Consider the following 13,200-nt stretch of genomic DNA (forward strand, 5'->3'; position numbering starts at 1 on the left):
TCAAGAAAGTGGGCAGCGTCTATATAAAAGGTTTTATCCTTTAGAATTAGGTAAATATTTTATTACCATAGTTCCAATTAATCCTTTTATTATTCTTCTTTCCATTGTTTCAATCTTTCAGAATTTAATCTTGGTCTTTCAATGTGGAATTTAAATATTTTTGTTTTCTTTGATCAAATTCAACGGTGAAGAGTCTAACAGGACCAGAAGATCTCTAAAATAGTAATTATATAACCTCTGTTGCTGCAACTTTAGGCAATATCCTTGCAATTATTTCATCCACAGAAGGAACGTTGCTGGTAAAGTTATTATTTTCTTCTTTTAAATTTCATGAAAAACGGTAGAATAGTTCTGTATATCTTTTTAAAAAATGAAAACTCTGATATTTGTCAATTCCCTTAACAAGTGTTGTTATTGGGCTTTTAGAGGATCCTTTGAAATCTTGGTTAAGTGGCCCTATAGCAGGGTTTTGTTATGTGTCTATTTGGCAAAATTTCTTATTTCTAAGTTATTCACCCTTATTTTTGCCTCCAAAATCTAAAATCATGATAGCTATGTATATCTTTTGAAATTGAAAATTGAAAACCTTAAAATTATATGAAGATCTTCACATATTCATGATAGCTTTTGTCTCCAAAATCTAAAATCATGATATATATCCTTAAAGACTCATACTTTAAGAAAACAAAATTGATCATTTTAAACATAGGGAATGATGATGAATCACTAATGTATTTTAGCCTTTGTTTATTTTGTAGACATACACTTTAATTTGATGAAACAATTTTACTTGCTTGAATTTGAACCCTTTTAATTTGTGTATACACGTCCAAGTAATTTCTTTCATTTCCTTCCTTGGTGTTTTTCGATGTCTTTTATGAATCTTCTTTTATGAATAGGAACCTTTAATTTTAATTTGTGTATACATGTCCAAGTAGTTTCTTTCATTTCCTGACCTGGTGCTTTTCGATGTCTTTTATGAATTGGAACCTTTAATTTTAATTTATGTATATGTTAGACATGTGGCCTCAGAAATCTTAAGAAGGGGTGAATTAATTTCGCACTAACAAACTTTTAACCCCCTTCTAAAAGAAGAGATAGGCTCAGAATGCAGAAGAAGCATCAATCAATTTAATAATGTTCTTTAAACATGCAAGACAAAATTGATTGCAATAAAATGAATGAGATAAGGGAAGAGAAAATGCAAACACAATTTTTATACTGGTTCGGCAAAGTCCGTGCCGACGTCCAGTACTCAAGCAACCCGTTTGAGATTTTCCATTCCCTTTGTAAAAATCCGTTTACAAAGTCTGAACCACACACGGACAACCTATCCCTTGTGTTCAGGAATCCTTACAACTTAAGATACCCTCAGCCCCTTAATCAATCTCTTTGAATGAGAAGAAAGAAAGAAGAATTCTCTCTTGAAGAGAAGGATATTACAATTGAAGTCCATGGAGAAACTCTTAATGAATTTTTAAGTGTTTGCCTAAGAGTTTCTTTTGAGAGAGCATTTGGCAATGAAGTTCTCTTGGAATATCTCTCTCATACATTTTGTTTCCCAAGTCACCTATTTATAGACCTTTGTTGACCATTTAAAAATCTCTTGAACAGATGTGACTCTCAGGAATTATTTTCTGAAGAGTTGTGACTCTTGGGAGTTATTTTCTGAATTTTTGAATTCTTGACTCGGATCAAACTTGAGAAGCGCTTATCTTTGGCATCATCAAAATCATGTATACATACATTTACATTCTCCCCCTTTTTGATCAATCAAGTGATTTCTTTTCGACATCATCAAACAATGCATGATCCACATTCTCCCCCTTTTTTATGATTATCCAAGGCTTGATCTTTTTGACATCATCAAAATCTTCATGATTTACATCCTCCCCCTTTTTGATGATGACAACCACCTATAGGTTAGGAGCAACAACAAAAAAAATATCCATTTGTATATAGTTCCCTTTGTTTTGCAATGATTGTTTATCTGAGATAGTTGAAGATTTCATATATAAAAAGTTGTCTCAAAGATTTCATATATCTTTTATCTATCTCTCCCCCTTTGTCAACATCAAAAACAAATTATGAATAGAGAGGAGAAAAATGTTACCACTTGTTGCAATGTATGAGAATCAAGGGATACCAAAAGGCATTAAAACAATCATTCAATATTAATCAAGCAAAAACAAGTACAATAACACATCAATCAAACACAATCAAATGCAATTAATCATCAAACATTTCAAATCAAATTAATTAAATTAACAATCAACTAACTATGCACAATAATTTCTATTCAAAAAAAATATTCAAATTTCAATTTTCAATTTTCAATTTTCAAATTTCAAATTTTAAATTTTAAATTTTAAATTTTAAATTTTAAATTTTAAATTTTAAATTTTAAATTTCAAATTCCAACTTCCAACTTCCAACTTCCATTTTCAACTTTCAACTTCTAATAACTTCCATTTCCAACTTCCAACTTCAACTCCCAGCAACTTCAACTTCCAACTTCCAAATTTTAATTTCAAATTTCAAATTTCAAATTTCAATTTCAAATTTCAAATTTCAATTTCAAATTTCAAATTTCAAATTTCAATTTCAAAATTTCCTTTTCTAAATTTGAAATAGTTTTCTTAAAATATCAAACTAATTTGAAAAGTTTAATAGATTCTTTAAAGACAATCAAAAACTCAATCAGGAACAACCATCAAAGACAATCAAAACTCAATCAAGAACAATCATCAAACACAATTAATCAAATATAAAATATTATCAATCAATCAAATTAACAAACATTGAATATCAATCAAGCAAAGAAAAACACATCAATCAAAAAACACAATCAATCAAATTCAATCACAATTATCAAGAACAGTCTAAACTCAAGTAAAAAACAAGCATCATCAATCAAAGACAAGTGACTTGTTGGTATCATTTGATATCACTTGTTGGACTTGTTGATCAAATGGCCTTTGTTGTCTCCATAAATCACATATTCACTTTTCTTGGCGAGAAATGTGACCTTTGTTTGTTGTCTTCATAAATCACATATCCACTTATCTTGGGGAGAAATACGAATATACTTTGATGCATGCCAAGTGTTTGGAGAAATTGCTATCAATGTATTGACTTTGCTCTTCTCCATTTTCATAGTCTTTCATCATAATACCCAGACTTATGATTTTATTCTCTGAATCACTTGAAGAATTTATAACATTATCTTCCTAAGTGATGTATCTTTTCTTTTCTTTCTTCTCTTTGAAATTCCTCTTGTCAGATTTTTCATTCTTCTTTTGAAGACAGGACAATTGAATCTTATGTGCCCAGATTGATCGCATTCAGCATTTTGGGGCTAAGGAGGAATCTTCTTCTTTCTTCTTTCATCATCATCTTCTTTCTTCTCTAGTTTTTTTATGTAGTTACATTTCTCTCTACCATTGTAGGAATAAAGGAATCAAATTTAATGGCTTCCCATATCTTTAAATCTATGAGTTCTTTAAAGATCTGCATTCGGGTTTTTCAATAATGATAACCCTCACCATTAAACATAAGAGCCTATTGATAGAATTTCCTCAGGAAATGGAAAGTTGGATGAGGCCATATCTATTCTTGAAGTTTTAAAGTTTTTAAGCTTAAGAATGGGTGAATTAATTTCCAACTAACATACTTTTAACCCCCTTCTAAAAGAAGAGATAGGCTTAGAATGCAAAAGAAGCAGCAATCAATTTAATAATGTTCTTTAAACATGCAAGACAAAATTGATTACAATAAAATGAATGAGATAAGAGAAGAGAGAATGCAAACACAATTTTTTTATTGGTTCCGCAAAGTCCGTGCCTACGTCCAATACTCAAGCAACCCACTTGAGATTTTTCACTCCCTTTGTAAAAATTCGTTTACAAAGTCTGAACCACACAGGGATAACCCATCCCTTGTGTTCAGGAATCCTTACAACTTAAGAGACCCTCAGCCCCTTAATCAATCTCTTTGAATGAGAAGAAAGAAGAATTCTCTCTTGAAGAGAAGGATATTACAATTGAAGTCCATGGAGAAACTCTTAATGAATTTTCAAGTGTTTGCCCAAGAGTTTCTTTTGAAAGAGCATTTGGCAATGAAGTTCTCTTGGAATATCTCTCTCATACATTTTGTTTCCCAAGTCACCTATTTATAGACCTTTGATGACCATTTAAAAATCTCTTGAACAGATGTGACTCTGAGGAGTTATTTTCTGAAGAGTTGTAACTCTTGAGAATTATTTTCTGAATTTCTGAATTCTTGACTCGGATCAAACTTGAGAAGTGATTATCTTTGGCATCATCAAAATCATGTATACATACATTCACATTCTCCCCCTTTTTGATGATGATAATCAAGTGAATTCTTTTCGACATCATCAAAATAATGCATGATCCATAGTATACATGTCCATGTAATTTCTTTTCGATGTCAATGTTCATCAACATCTCTTTCCACCTAGCAATTCAACCAAGGTTACAAGGGGACAAATTTGACAAGAACAAAATCTTATATTCTAGGATACAAAAGTTGGCCAAGAAGTATTTCCTCAATTCCGATTTATAATACTCAAATTTAAAATCATGTTGGTTTTTTTTATAAGAAACAATTCATATTGTTTTTTAAATTAATTTCTTTTAGACTAGAGGTACCCCTTATTAAAATAGCAGAGACAATATACTGATAAATAATTAGAAGAGAAAGAAATATCAATAATAATAGTTTCAAAAAAATTATAAATTAAAGATAAATATATTATTATCATCTAAACTATTTATTTTTCTGATTCTTAATAAATAAATTAATTGAGTCTTATATAGGAACAAATTGAGTATATATAAGAATTTTAATCAGAAATTAATGGAAGACAAGCATGTAAGCATCATCATGATAGGTTATAGCTTGTTCTTATATTTAATACATTTTGAGATAAGTTTTGTCAAGTTGATTTATAATATTTCACTGTTTCAAGGAGTCCGGGAAATGGGTTGAAATGAAATAAGATATTAATATTTTTTTCATAAAATAAATATTCATAATATATATTGATGTGTTTTTATTTTTGTATTTCTCTAAATATGAATGAATAGAAACTATCCATAAATATCCTTATTATACTTATATAATCATTAATTAAAAAAAGTGTATGCTTAATTGTTCACAATGCATCTTTTTTCTTTTCATGTTATTAACAAAATATTATTTTTGTCTAGCCACATAAATGCCATTATGGAGTCTGCCATCCTTGTCGGCTACCTTGCGCCGAAGAGTACCAATGTGGTCATACATGTTGATTATTTTTTTTCTTTATGTGCAATAAAATTAATGCTTGCACATTATGATTTAGGATTTTTTGAGACTGTCGATTCATGTGGTGGGCCATGTCATTGGTAATTTAGAAAGTGGCAAAAAAATCTAGTTTGGCATTGCAAGACAGTTGGAGCAAAGAGTTAAAATCTTTGGAAAAATGAACGTCAACTTGGTAGTATTCCAAGAGTTAATAATATATTTGCATGCCTACTATGTATCGTTTGGCATTTTGAGATGCACTTAATGACATTATTGTTTCGTTTATTTAATTCCTTAGTAATAGTAGGTACAAGCACGTTTAGCCAGACAAATAAAGACTAATGCAATTCCTTCATTACTAAGTGAGCGACCATTGTTCTTCTGTATGGAGCTTCTGGAATGTATATACAAGTCAATCTCAACTAGGCCTACATTAATGTCACAGTCAAGGAAGATGGTTAGAACAAATAAAAAAAAGGAAGAGGTTCCTGGTATAGGATTATTAGACCAGGTGTTCTCTTGGTCCATCTCCGATATTCTTAATCAAAATCTATATCAAAATCAAGTTCGATCATCCCACTCATCAAAAGCTTCTTCTATAGTCTTTGTGCTTTTTTGATGCTATCGTGTCTTTTCAAATTAAATGAGTGCTTAATTTTTTTTTCTGTTTTTTATTTATTTTATTGAATGTTTTGGTGAGACATATTTTTCTTTCAAGGCTTACAAAACACTGGTCCTAACCCTAGAGAAAAGTAGTGGGTTGCAATGGGCAATGGGCATGAAAAACTATTATGATAATGACATCGGTTATAACATAAAACCGTCTTAGAAAATCAATCATTCTAAGACGGTTTTACGACGATTTTCAAGTTAAAACCGTCTTAGAAAAACTGTCATTCTAAGATAATTTTGACTTGAAAACCGTCTTAGAAACAAATATTTTTTTAAAAAAACAATTTTTAAGACGGTTTATTTAAAAAACCATCGTAGATACATACCTAGACGAAGATGGTCGATTAACAGTCGTGAAAAATATTAACTTTCCATAACATAGCCTTCAGAGATGGTTCAAAAGCGTCTTTGTAAGACCCTTAGAACCATCATTGAATCCATTATTTTTAGTAGTGCTTCAAGTACTAAACAAAAGCACAATAAGAAACTCATGTCATGTGGTTGAATTAAAACAAAAATTGTAGACACAAATTTATTCCAAACATAAAACCATGCAGTTTTGTCATGAAAGAAAGTGATAGGTTCATCACTATAGGATGCCTAAATGAATGAAAATTGTAATGTAACCATTAAGAAATGAAATATTGCCCGCGGGAAAAGTTTACTCACTTTCTTGTTTTAAGGACAAGACAATCAAACAAGTAGTGGACAAAAAGGAAAGCCAAGCAAGAAAAGTGGAAATTTCATCTGCATTGAATGTAGCCTGATCTACTCAATATTATTGCAAATGAAGTCTCTAGATAAAGTAGTGAAAAGAAGGATTTAGATTCCAACATCAAAAGAAAATCCAACTGGCTAGGATCTTCAAATGTTCATGAAGGATGCACTAGTTCACATAATTTTGAAATGACTATTAAAAATAAAGCTTCTATAACTATTATTATTATTATTATTATTATTATTATTATTAACTAATAACAAGCATATATGTTTACTGTGACAGATTTTTTATGAAAATGGAAACTACATGTTATCATAGGTTGTTAACTTTATCAGTTCAAACAGGAAAATTACTGAGTGGAAGCACGTACAACTTCTTATTTACATTAATGCCACTCTAGCTAATTTCATTTAGAAAGCACTAGATGCATGAAGATTAGATATTTGAATATAGTTAAGTCACTTCCACTCAACTTTTTTCTATACCAATAACTAGTATAAAATAATTTCAAGGAACTCAATCTTCCATTGAAAACCTGAAAGACCTACCCTACTTACTAGATTTTAATGACAACCCTCAGAGTTTAATTTTATTCTTCGAATCTTAGTAAAAGCCCTTGAAATTTCTTTATATTCAGCCATTGACCATATCCTGATATACAATTGGGGTTAGCATTCCTCGTATATGATAATGATTATCTCATTCAAGACCTATTTTAATAAATACTAATAAGTAGAAATTGGACAAAAAAAGGACCTCTACCTTTAAATTTTGATAATAAAAGCAGAGATTGTAAACATTTAATTTATAAACCTAGCTTCATAAGTTGATATTTGTTCTCAAACAAGAAGGGCTAGAATCAAGGGAGATGAACAAATGTCAATAAATTGAGGATCATAAGTCATGCATATGAAAAGAAGCATTCATTTAATTAAGATCGCCTCAATGTCTTCATTCAATTAAAACTTCACGATTTTCAGCAACTACATATAAAGAGAAAGGGCAAGGGAATAAAATATAGATACCCACTTGACCCTTTTTTGAGTTAGCGGAACATAAGGGAAAACAAGAAATGGATAAGAGAAAAGAATAAAATGAGTCCTTATAGCTTTTGGCATCAAACCAATCAAAAATCATATGGGAAATTGAACATCTAAAATTAATAATTAAAAAGATAATTGTGATGCCTATCAAAAGCTATTGTATTATTCAATTTTTATTTAAGCAACGAAGCACCTAAATTTAAGTGCATAAGCTATGCTAATAAAAAAATTGGGGAGACAATTAATTAGTGTGTTCCAAATTGTTTTACTAACCACAAAATGATTGTTGAATCCAAAGCAAGCTAATAACTAAAGCAAGATCAATTTTGATTTGTGGCTTCATTTATTCCAACCTCTACAATGCAAGTAAAATAAAGGAAACCATTTAGTGCCATACAAACACTTGAACAATAATGCTCTGACATTGTCGTGGCTAAAGAAACCATATATTGCTCTGGTACCATATTGAATTGTAGCAACAGTCCCTAAATAATAGCAAGAAAAATATTGTGATAGAGAAAGACGTAATCATAGCATCCTTTTTATAGGTTCAAAATGATGAATGACCCAAAATAGATGTGTGAAAAAATGTATAAATACAGGGTTTTGATGATGCCAAAGTAGATTCAAACAAGGTTGCTTCAACAAACATTCAAAGGTTAAACATTGCTTAAAGATTAATTCAAGATCAAGCAAACAAGATAAAGAAAAAGATAAGGCCTCAAACAATCTCATTGGTTGATTGGTTTTTGCCTTAAAACAAAGTGTTTCCAAGAGATTAAAGATTTGGTAATCGATTATCAGGCAGTGTAATTGATTACTAGAAGACAAGTTTGCAAGTAAGCTTTTAAAAAGGATTTTGAATTTGAATTTTGAATCATGTAATCGATTACCAGATGTTTGCAATCGATTACCAGCAATGACACTTCAGAAAACACTTTGAAAAGTCATGACCCTTCAAAATATAACTATGTAATCGATTACCAGAAACCTGTAATCGATTATCAGTGAAGAATTTCAAAAAAAGCTTTTTGAAAAGACACATCTCTTCAAACCATTTTTGAAAAGGCACGATGGGCCTATATATGTGTGTGTCTGACTTCAAAAAGCAAAAAAACGAGAGATATTCTAAGAGAACTTAATTGTCAAATGCTCTCTCAACAACTCTTGGGCAAACACTTGCAAATCTATTGATAATTCATCTAGGAACTTCAAATTGAATTATCATCTCTAAAAGAGAGAAATTCCTCTAGGATTTTAAATTTGTATCATCCACTATAAAGGAGAAAAATCTTTCTGTTAATCTTAGAAAGTTAGTTATAACCAAGAGACTGGCTGTCTCTTGGATTGTGAGAATTATAATTAAGAGAAGGGTTGTCTCTTGGAGAATATTGAACACAAGGGTGAGGGATCCCAAGGTATGTTTAAAGTCTGTAAAGGATTTAAAGAGATAATGGAAAATCTCAAATTGATTGCTTGAGGACTGGACGTAGGCACGGGAAGTGATCGAACCAGTATAAATCGAGTTTGCAATTCTCTCTTCTTTTATCTTATTTATTTTATTGCAATCAATTTTGTCTTTCACGTTTAAAGAACATTATTAAATTGATTGTTGCTTTTTCTTCTACATTCTGAACTTATCTTTAAAAGGGGGTTAAAATTTGTTAGTGGAAAAATTTTGAAACTTAATTCACCCCCGCCTCTTAAGTTATTGAGACCACTTGTTCAACAAGATGAACATATAAACAAGCATAAGTCACAATTACAATATGTCAAAAACTACAAACTACCGACCATATGATGGATGGTAAAATTTCAAACCTTAGCTCCATCATATAATAAATGTTCACACCCCACCATGTTTTAGTCACCAGGAAAACAATATATGTTTGTTCCTATTGATATTATATAGAGACAGGAAATACACAACTTCAATATGCTTCAATAGATGATAGAATATTAGTCCGTTACTCAAATCTCAAAACTTCAATTTTTTATTTTATAAAAAATGGGAACTTCTGCAAAAAGTAAAAGGTTAATCATGAACTAAAAGAATGAAGTTAACTTTAAAGCCTTATTAGAAATGATGAGGAAGACAAACCATTTTTCTTGAAAGTACTTGATTTGTTAGACTTGTACTTAGGATGAAGGTAGCATGCAACCTGCACCAAAATGTAAAATGACGTGAATAAATAAGGAATTAAATTGATACTTATTCACAAGTCATAAATAACAAATTGATATATACAACAAAAAACAATGAAACTCACCGAGAAGGTACATTTAGATGATGGAACCCACAAATTAGAGTTGTCGGTGTTGAAAATGACAATGAACTTTTGAGGAGAAGTTCCAATAGCTATTTCATCGAAGTACTATGCATCCAATTATTTCTTTAATGCAACAATATTGGTTTTCTCAGTGCCACCAAAGTTGTTTTGGAGATGAAACTTTCTAATAGAAGCCCGAAAAGAACCAACTCAAGTAGCAAGCTTGTTTTTAGGATCCAAGCACAAATCTATGATCTCTTTGCCAACTAAAATTGGGGGAAATCAAATTAGCTCAGAAATTGAAAAAAATAGGTTAGAGAAATTTAAATTGAGTGAGAATGTGAGAGGGAGGAACTAGAGTAGTGGCCTCTGGCAAAGTTGTTTGCGGCACTTTCCTTTTCGAAGATGATTGTTTGGGGTGGAAGAGTTGACGATCGGTGCCACAGCGAACTTCATCGATGAACGTGGGTTCGAGATCGACAAAGACCACACGCGGAATGTGTGCTTGACAAATCCAATTTTACTGAAGGTGTTGAGGGTATTGTGGGCCACACCCAGGATAATGCACGTGCAAAGATTGCATTGCTCTACTTCCGTAACTCTCATTGTCATAGAAGAAAACAAGAACTCAAAATATGAAGGTTGTTTACACAATGATTTTAATAAAATCGTCTCTGAACAGACATTTCAAAGATGACTTATTACAAAACTGTCTTTGAAAAACTATTATTATTTATAAAAGAATTATACAACCATCTTTAATCTCGTGTCGTAAAATAGTGTTTTTATAATAGTGAAACCGATGTAAAAAGCTCCCAGAACTAATGTAGAAGACCCTTGTGTACACCCTTAAATAGTACTTTTATTGGGAATCCTATCAAAGAACGTTGGACTATTCTTATATGATAGTTACTTTAGAATTGTAATTCAAGGTGACTAATTGAAAATCATAAGTGCTATATGTTTTTGCCCTTCATTTTATAAAGTTTTCTAAAAATTTGGTATTAAGATAAAGTAGTAATCGTTGTAACTAATACCTGCTTGTAGGTTAATAGAAATAATTAGCATTAACTGTTTCCTTAATCTAACTTAAAAAGTATTTGACTTTTAACACAGATATTTTTATTTTCCCATTTTAATCGTTAGCGTTTTATTAAAGATAAATCTCCTAAAAAAGACTGTAGCATTTGCCATTCTCATTCACTTATATATATAGCTGATGCGTGGATTCCGCATATCTAAACGCTAAGGCTTCTGCTTCCTTCGGATTTCTTTCTCCTACCAACAACTTTGAGGCAGTTGCCAGTAATTAGAGTAAAACTATTTCATAAGTGTGTAGTTTTTTTTTTCTAATGTTATTATAATTTTCAACATAATATATATATATATATATATATATATATATATATAATATTATGCAAAAGTATATTAGATTTTTATATACTATACATAATAAATATAATATATAGTAATTTATGAATATATGTATATAATAATAATAACTGACATGAAAATTTAAATTATATTATGAATTAAAATATTAAAATAAAATAATTATTTTCAAATATTAATCATAATTTTAAAATCTTATACCAAAGACTAATTTTAAAATACTATAATTTTTATTTAAAAATAATATATTTAAAAAAAATATGTACTAAAAAATAATTTTATCATTTGAACATAATTAATTTATATTATATCTTATTATTATCTAATTTGTTATCTAATATGCACCAAATACTGGATAGGACTACAGGTTAATCATCCTACTCTTATCTTATTATATATTCTTGTCCTATTCTCTTATTATATACCATATCCTATTATACCCTGCCCTAAACTAGCCCTTATGGGAATTGCATATCTTTGTTTCAATTATTATAGATGATATGTAGGAATGACAACGGGTCATAGAACCTGCTTTCATACTCGTACTTAAAAAAAAATCCTCATACTTGGACGAACACCTATATAAGTAATAATTTTAATACTCGTGTTTTTTTTTTTGTTGGATACCCATAGCATTTTAATTAATATAAAAACTTGATAAATAAATAATATTGATTAATAAAAAATACTATAGTTATTAAATTAAAATTTCTACGAAAGATCTTCTGTAATATAATCATAAAACATCACAAAATGACAATATTATTCATGTATATATCTCTTTAAAAAATGATCTTTTAGCAAATAAGAAACATTTTTTTAAAATAAGTAATGTAATCAATCTCTATAGGAAACATGACCATCAATCGATGCATATTAAAAAGAATGGGGACAGTTCCCCCACCCACCCCCACAAATTAAGTTTTTTCCACTTAACACATCAAATATTTTTTGCTTGCCCCCATAATTAAGACCTTTTCTTAAAAAATGAATCTAGAAAGTTATAAATAATTTGTATTTTTATTACGAGATTATATATTTTATAAAAAAATATAATATTTTTTATATGAAAATATTATAGATTTTTTGACTAATTTGTTTTTTCTTGATCCGCCATTGAACATGACATTTTTTGTGTGTGAATGAAGAAATTATTTATCTCGTGACAAATAAGAATTAAGAAACATGATTTTTATTGATAAATTAAAGATCATGATTTATTTCTTGGGTTTTATTATTATTATTATCATTATTATGATCATCATGATCGGTTACATGTGTCTTGGGTTGTGCAGAGAGGGGAGGGTTGAGCATCAAAATATCTTTAACATGTGCTTACTCAACTTTCATGTAGTCTTGGCCAAAAAGTATCAACATTCATCATAACTCGATCGTTGTCAATAGTTCACCTCAAACGCATTATTGATACAATCTAAGAAAATCAAACCATGAACACAATTTGGATATACAGAATGATTGTGCTCTTCAAAGTAATTGTACTTGTTGTAAAAATAATTTATGACAAACCAAAAAAATTATTGGGTGAGTCGCGGACAATATCGCTTTTTTTAAGACGTTTCGTGCCACTGCCAAAAATTGTGCAAGCAGACTATCAACCACGAAGTTTCCAGGATAAAACAGTCTAGATCACTATATAACATTTCTTCCCACTGCACTGAGGGAACCTTTCTATAATTACACACTCTTGTATGACTTGAAAAGTCACTCTAATAGCCAACCGAAAATATGACTTGAAAATTTACTCTAATAGCCAACCGAAAATTTAGTGCGA

At 30.0% G+C, this 13,200-nt stretch overlaps 1 protein-coding gene across 1 annotated transcript in view; it reads left to right on the top strand.

Moving 5' to 3' along the window:
• LOC114389476 (endochitinase A-like) overlaps positions 1-13,200 on the top strand; it is a 59,525-nt gene that overhangs the window by 32,667 nt on the left and 13,658 nt on the right. The window lies entirely within an intron of this gene.

The sequence above is a fragment of the Glycine soja genome, chromosome 16, assembly GCF_004193775.1.
Source record: "Glycine soja cultivar W05 chromosome 16, ASM419377v2, whole genome shotgun sequence".
NCBI classification, from domain to species: domain Eukaryota; kingdom Viridiplantae; phylum Streptophyta; class Magnoliopsida; order Fabales; family Fabaceae; genus Glycine; species Glycine soja.